The following is a 6,922-nucleotide window of genomic DNA, read 5'->3' on the forward strand; positions in this document are numbered from 1 at the left end:
GGGAATCATCAAGTACACAAAAGCAGCTTGCAGGGATGTGGTGCTGAGCTGCCAGTCCGGGGTAGCAGCAGCCGTAGAGGCCCTTTCTAAGGACTATATTTGGAAATAAAAGAAATAAAAAATAAATAAAAGCTTTGGGTGCCAAACGCTGACCCCCACCACCCTGCCCAGCCCGCCTAGTGTCTCCAAGAGAAGCTGCAAGAGGAATGCTGTTTTTTGACACTAAAACTGTAGTCACTCCGCAGCACGCGGTTAAGCTGCAAAGCCAGAGAAATCCTCATCTCCAGAAGCCAGGGGCCTCGGGCCGGGCTCTCCCTGTAGAGCGGATCCCGGCGGGGTCTCCGCGAGGATGCGCAGCCTGAGCTGGGCCTGGATCCTCCCGCTAAACAAGCCCAGGATGGAGCCGCTCAACTCGGCTGCCCCTGCCCTCCCGCCCGCCCGGCTGCTCCCATCCCGCTCTGCTCCCATCCCACCCGGCTCCCATCCCGCACCGTTCCCATGCCACTCCACTCCCATCCCGCAGGCAGGGCTCCGGCCGGGCCGTGCGGCGGCTCGAGCTGCTGTCGCTGCGGACCAGGACAAGGCCCCGCACACCCATCGCGCGGCGCCGGCTGCTCCCGCCATGCGGCGCCGGGGCCATTTTGCCGCCCTACAACAGGCGGCGCGTGCGGGATGCGTCTCCCGGCAGGGCAGGCGGCCGGCGGGATATATTTAGCAGCCACAACAAACCAGGCGGCAGCATCAGCTGACTGGGAGCAGCGAGGCCGGAGCCGCGCGGAGGAGGCGCCGCGGACGCGGGAAGGTGCCGAGCGCGGAGCCCTGCGGCCCCACGGGCAGCGGACCGGGTAAGGGCAGGAAAAGGAGGAAAAGGGGGCGATGCCAAAGCTGGAATTCATGGGGGGGAGGGGGTCTTTGTCAGGAAAATTGCCGGGCGGGAAGCAGGGCCAGCCCAGCCCAGGGTTTCCCAAGGAGGGGGAGCTGCAGCCGCGCTGGGCAGGGGGTTCCCATGGGAGCTCCTGGGAGCGCCCGTGTTGTGGGGGACAGATGGACGGATGGATGGATGGCCAAACGGATGGATGGATGGATGGAGAGATGGATGGATGGATGGATGGACAGATGGATGGATGGATGGACAGACGGACAGGGGGCACTAAGGTGACCCCTCCCCCCCCCCCCCAGCCCGAAACGCTCCGTCCCATTCCAAGAGTTCTGCAGGGAATATGGAATTTGGAATTTTATTTCCTCCCGGAGCCAGGCCGGGTTACTCGGGCTCGGTTAATAATTTATGTTCTCCTGGGTTGGCCTGTGCCCGGTGCTGCGAGCCGGGGGCTGCTCCCCAGCACACGGGGCTGGGACCCACCGGCACTGCAAGGCCCAAAACAGGAAGAATCCGGCCGTTTTAACATGCCTAAATAAATGAAAAGGAAGGGACAAATGGAAGAAAGGGATCTTTTTTAAAAGTCCGGGCCACATGGTTGTTTCTGGAAGACTGTGTTTTAAACAAAGCATAGGGAGTCAAATTTAAGGAAAAAAACCCAAAATCCTTAAGTCAACATAGGCAACAACATGAGATGTTTGTCAAAAAGACTCCTGGTCTCCGCGACTGGGAGGCAGTGGGATGGAAACCCAGCCTAGAAAGAGTTGGGGATAACTGTTTAAGGGGCATGGATCATGTCGCCCTGAGCTCTCCTGAGCAACCAGAGAAGGATCCAGCAACCCGTAACCACGAGCAGCCACGGGTGTCCTGGGGAGCAGCAGCAGGTCCAGGGGTTGACCCTGCTCCTACGCTCAGCCCCAGGGAGACCACATCTGGAGCCCAGTGTCCCCGGGACCAGACTGATGTGGAGCTACTGAGCGGGCTGGGGCTGGAGAGGAGAGGACTCGGGGGGGGCTCTTGTGACTGTAAGGATCTGAAGGGAGGGTGTAAGAGGGATGGATGTGCCCAGCAATAGGACACACCTGAAATACAGGAAGCTCCCTCTGAACAGTAGGAATAATTTCTTAACATGGGGTGACTGGGCACCGATGGAGCTGCCTCGAGAGGTTGTGTTTAAAGGGCATCTCCGACCCTGGAGACAGGAAAAAGCTGGGCACAGAGCTGGGCAAGGTGCTCTGGTGACCCTGCTGGAGCAGAGACTGCACCAGATGAGATCCAGAGGGTCTCTCCAGCCTCACAGTGGCTCTGTGATCACTGCATCTCAGAACTGCTGGGTGAAGACGAACACATTTGTACATTTTTATCTCCCGCTATTTCTAGGCTTATAAAACAGAGCAGCTGCAGTTTCAGTCCATGTACTCAATGCTGCGCCCTAAGTAGACCAGCTCCTGCCTTCCCTGCTATGTTAAATCAGGAGACTGGTCTGACACCACCCTGACCGAGCTGCTAATGCCCTGCCCTGCTGCAGAAATGAGCACTGCTGACCTGCATGAACCTCGCTGATTTTGCTTTTTCTTTCTTTCTTTTTTTTTCTTTTTCTTTTTCTTTTTTTTTTTTTTTAATTTTATTCTAGTTAACCATTTGGTATCCTTGGTATAAATGGACTCACTCTGGAGCTGCAGATACAAAAATCACTGCCAGCATATTTTTTTAATGAGATGTCTGTAAATATTTGCGCTTACCTTCACGTGCTGACCGTGTCTCGTGTGTTCTTTGCAGCCATGGCCCCCAGGATAAGGCTGAGCCTTTCCAAGCCTCTCCCCACCATACGTGAAGCCCACGAGGAAGCCCTGGAAGATGCAAGCAGCAACGCCCAGCGCTCGGCCAGCACGAGCCGAACGCCGGGCCCGTCAGGCAGCGCGGAGCCCTGCTCCGGCGAAGACGACTACATCCAGTCCATCCGCCACCTCGCCAGACCCACCTGCCCCGGCCTGCCCCAAGCTGGCCGTCAAGCTCAAGACAGAAAGACCCTGAAGGCCCTTGAGGACATGTCACGGTCCCCAGCACTTGTCGGGACAAGACAGGAAGCGCCAAAATGTAAACTGGCCAATTTCATCTCGACTGTGGTGCCACCAGGGAAGGTCACGGCTGCTCCTGATGGTGCAGAGACCGAGGTCGGGCGCAGAGAAGACCTCCTGGCACAGATATACACAGGGGTCGGGCAGCTCTGCAGCTCTGCAGGGCCCCTTAGCAGCAAGAGCTCCGGCCGTGATCACTCCCTGTGCGATTCTGGACACCCCCAAGCCCCAGGCGGTGAAATCCATCCCCGGGGCACCAAAGGAAAAGCCGCAGAGAAACTGAGCCTGCCGCGGGCGCTGGGTTTCCCGCGGCTTCCCTCTCCAAGACCTGCACAGAAGGAGATGGGCGGCTCGGAGCCGAGGTGTCTCAGGAAGGTCGGTGGGACACCTTTGGGCAGTGGCCACGGCCAGCAAGGAAACGTCACCGCAGGTGTCAATGGGGAGGTGCCACCGACGGCGCCGTGCGCGGCCGCGGCGGAGTGGCCGGGAAGCAGCGGGTTGTCCTGCTCCCTAGGGAAGCAGAGCTGCCCCTCGCAGGCAGCAGGCCACCACGGCAGAGACGAGCGGGGATGTCCTCGTGGGGACACAAGTGCCCGGGGCCCCCGGCCGCGACACCCCGACGGCTTCCAGGCGGCTCCGAAAGCCACAGGCCAGACCTGGATTTCGGCGCACAGATGCAGCTGGAAAGAGGCCAAGGTAAAAGCCTGTTTGCTCCCAGCCATTGCTGAGGTGTGAAGCTGTTCCAGGCGGTACCGGCGCGGAGCAACCCACCCTGTGACCCAGACACGGCCCTGTGGTCCCGGTGCAGCAAACCGGCCTCCAATCTGCATGCGAGACCGGCAGCCTTCGTGCTCATCATCTCCCTCATCAAACGGACAACTCAGGTTCTCGGCCACTAAGGAAAAACGCAGTTAATCTCATTTTGGAAAGGCGGGAGTTTTTAAAGCCTCTCCCAGCCATAGCTATTGCCTAGATGTGCCCTGAGAATGGAGACAAGCTGAAGAGAATACAAAACCCCATCTGTTTTGGAGGAGAAGCAATCTGCAGGAATCACTGGTGTTTTACAGCAAATGCCAAAGATTCAGCTGCTTCTCACACTTGGGTACAGTTATTCTGAAAGGCACAGTCTGAAGTACACTTGGACAGCACTAAATATGCTCCCTCTGATGTATGCACTTATCAAGAGACCACCCCTATATATCACTATGTCTACACAACCATGCCACTGCATAGGTCACCTGAAACAGCACTTGCATAAAAAAAAAAATCTAACAAAAATATTAAGAAATCTTTTATGAGGATTAGTTAGAGGACACCATGGAAATTATGAAAACTCAGTCAGGTAGGGGTTTTCTTCTTGCTTATCACTAGCACAGCTTGGTTACCTCTGTGATTAGCCCTAGGTGAGCGTCAGTATGTGGGTGCTTGTTGTGTGTTGTAGCTGCCCTAAATTGGTAGGAAAGCCATCCGTGAAAGCCCAGCTCTCTGCCTTGTGTTAGTCTCTGCACTGTTACAAAAACTAGTCTCAATACTAGAGGGCACCCAACGAATTTCCCTTTCCAGGTGCAGGAAACCAGTGAGATCATCCAACAGCTCAGTAGCCTCAGGGGCACCTCCAGGAGCAGCTTTGCCCATAGAGCAGCCTGGGGATGAAGGAGCTGTTTCCATGTTGTCCCAGCACTTGCCAGATATAAATCAGCCCAGCTGAGGTTAATGTTAGGTGGGACATCTGCAAAGCATTGAGATCCCAGGGCATCCATCATCCCCTCACTGCTACACCCAGACTTTGCTGTCTAAGTTGTCACTTACCCAGGGTTTCTTCTAAAACCACCATGGTCTCACTTATCTGCACCTGGTACAGCATTTTCCTTAGCTAGGGAATAGAGTACATGGGAAAACGGCAAAGCAAACCCAGCATAATTACTACTACTACAACTGTGACCAAGTTTTTGGCACTGGGGACAGCACGAGGAGCTGCTTGTTGTGCAGCTGAGATGGGAAACACCTTTGCAAAGCAGCAATTATAAAAATGCTCATGAGCAATTTTTAAATCACCCTTGAGAAGATTAAATCAGAAGGCAACTTCTGCTCAGTACCAACATGATTGTAAATATGCTTGAAGATCAAAAGGTGAACGTATTTGAACTTCTCACTCTCACATCTCTTATCTTAAATACTCTTTTCCCCTTGAAACTCATTAGTGCTCGGGAGCTGCTCTGCTTCTCATCTTGGTTTTTGAACCAAATGGGCCTCAAGAACAAATGTGAAGGCAGTTCCAGCATTTATTAAAGCTGATGGAAAGAGTTCGAGGTGAATGAGCTGTCACATCGGCTCCAGCTCCTGCTCCCTGACTCGAGGCGGTGCCGGCCCTGTCTCCTCCTCGGATTTCCCTTCCTTCACAGGTGAACAGCAGGACCTGAGTGACGTTTCTCTGCTTTGCCCTGCTTGTGTTTTCACTCTCTCCACGTGGCCACCGCTGACACTGCGCTGCCTAGCAAGTCTTGTGCCAACTGCATGCTTTTGACAGAAAAATAAACAAATAAAACTGTTACACACACACTGAGCGGCTGTTTCCATTCTTGCAGAACCAGGAGCAGCTGTCTGCAGCACAGCTCTGTGGCACAGGGGTTGGGGGTTACACCCGCAGACCCCCCTGCCTCGATTCCCTGCCATCCCATGGGATTTAGCGAGGCCTGAGCAGGTCGCCAGGCAGAGGCAGCACTGGGCCCCGTCCCATGCACGTTCAGCGCCCTGCGGGGAGGTTGTCTGGTCAGAGTTCGGCTTTCTGGGCTTGGGATACAGGCAACTCCTTCCCTTAATCCTACAGCTGTTTGGGGTATTGGACTGCTCAAGTCTCCTAGGCCAAAATAGTCATCCTCATGGTAGATCCCTAAAAGGGTGCTGGGGTTTGAAAGACACTTAAAAAAAAAAAAAAGGTCATCAAATTACAAATACTTTAAATAACACTTTAAATATTTAGAGGAGGACAAACGACAAATTAAGGTCACAGAAGTGACCAGATCGCAGGTGAGGGGGAGATGGGCCAGAGGAAGGGAGCTCCTGGCTGGTGACAGAGGGTGCCCCGAGGACCAGGAGCCCAACGAGATGCAGATCCCAGCTGTGCAAAGTGTAAAATGGAAAGCTGCTTGCTTAATTCAGAGCTGGCAAGGAGGGAGAACTGCTTTTATGAGCTTTAGCCACCCTCAACGCTTCCAGCCTTCAGGTTCAGTAAAATCCTGCTTTTGAAAAGCAAAATCCTTCACCTTCTTCAGCACCCCCTCTGTCAGCGACCAGCCCAGCAGCGCCTGTGAAATCACCGCTGGGCAGTCACGGTGCCAGAGCAACTCGCCCGGGTACGGGGTGAATTCTCCAGCCCTTGCAGCCTCACAAGACCAGCCCCTTCCCACTGAACCGCTCTGCCCTGGTTCGGACGGACACGGGTGTGTGCAGGGGCTCCGGCTGAATCCCGCGGGAAACCAGCCGCGCTTCCTGTCCCACGGCCTCTGCCGGGGACCGTCACACCATCGCTCTCTAGGTGTCCCAACAAGGAGCACAGGCTTTTAAAATTTCACTTATTTAAGACAGGCCTCTCTAGGAGGCAATTCAAAGCTGCCCTTCGGCTGCAGAGGGAGCCCAAAATCCTCCCAGAGGCAACCAAATCAGACCCTGTTGGATCGAGTGACACGGCAGGTCGTTATGGAACCGAACTGCTCCTTTCTCCCGGTGCTGTCCCATGGGAATGCTCCTGTGATCAGCATGGAAAACCTCCCTCTCTCTGTTTTCCACTCAGTACAAAAGAGCAGCTGAGGAATCATCAGCTGGGATAAACCTGCAAGAGCCACAGCCTGTTCCAAAGGGTTCCCAAGCAAGAAAGAAAACCCCATCTATGAATTTAGGTCATGGAATGAGCTAAAAGCCCTGCTGCTTACACAGCCAATCTCAGGGCAATCTCTGCATTTGAAGCCAC

The sequence above is a fragment of the Nothoprocta perdicaria genome, unplaced genomic scaffold (genome assembly GCF_003342845.1).
Source record: "Nothoprocta perdicaria isolate Ctin4 unplaced genomic scaffold, notPer1 scaffold_5, whole genome shotgun sequence".
Taxonomy (NCBI): domain Eukaryota; kingdom Metazoa; phylum Chordata; class Aves; order Tinamiformes; family Tinamidae; genus Nothoprocta; species Nothoprocta perdicaria.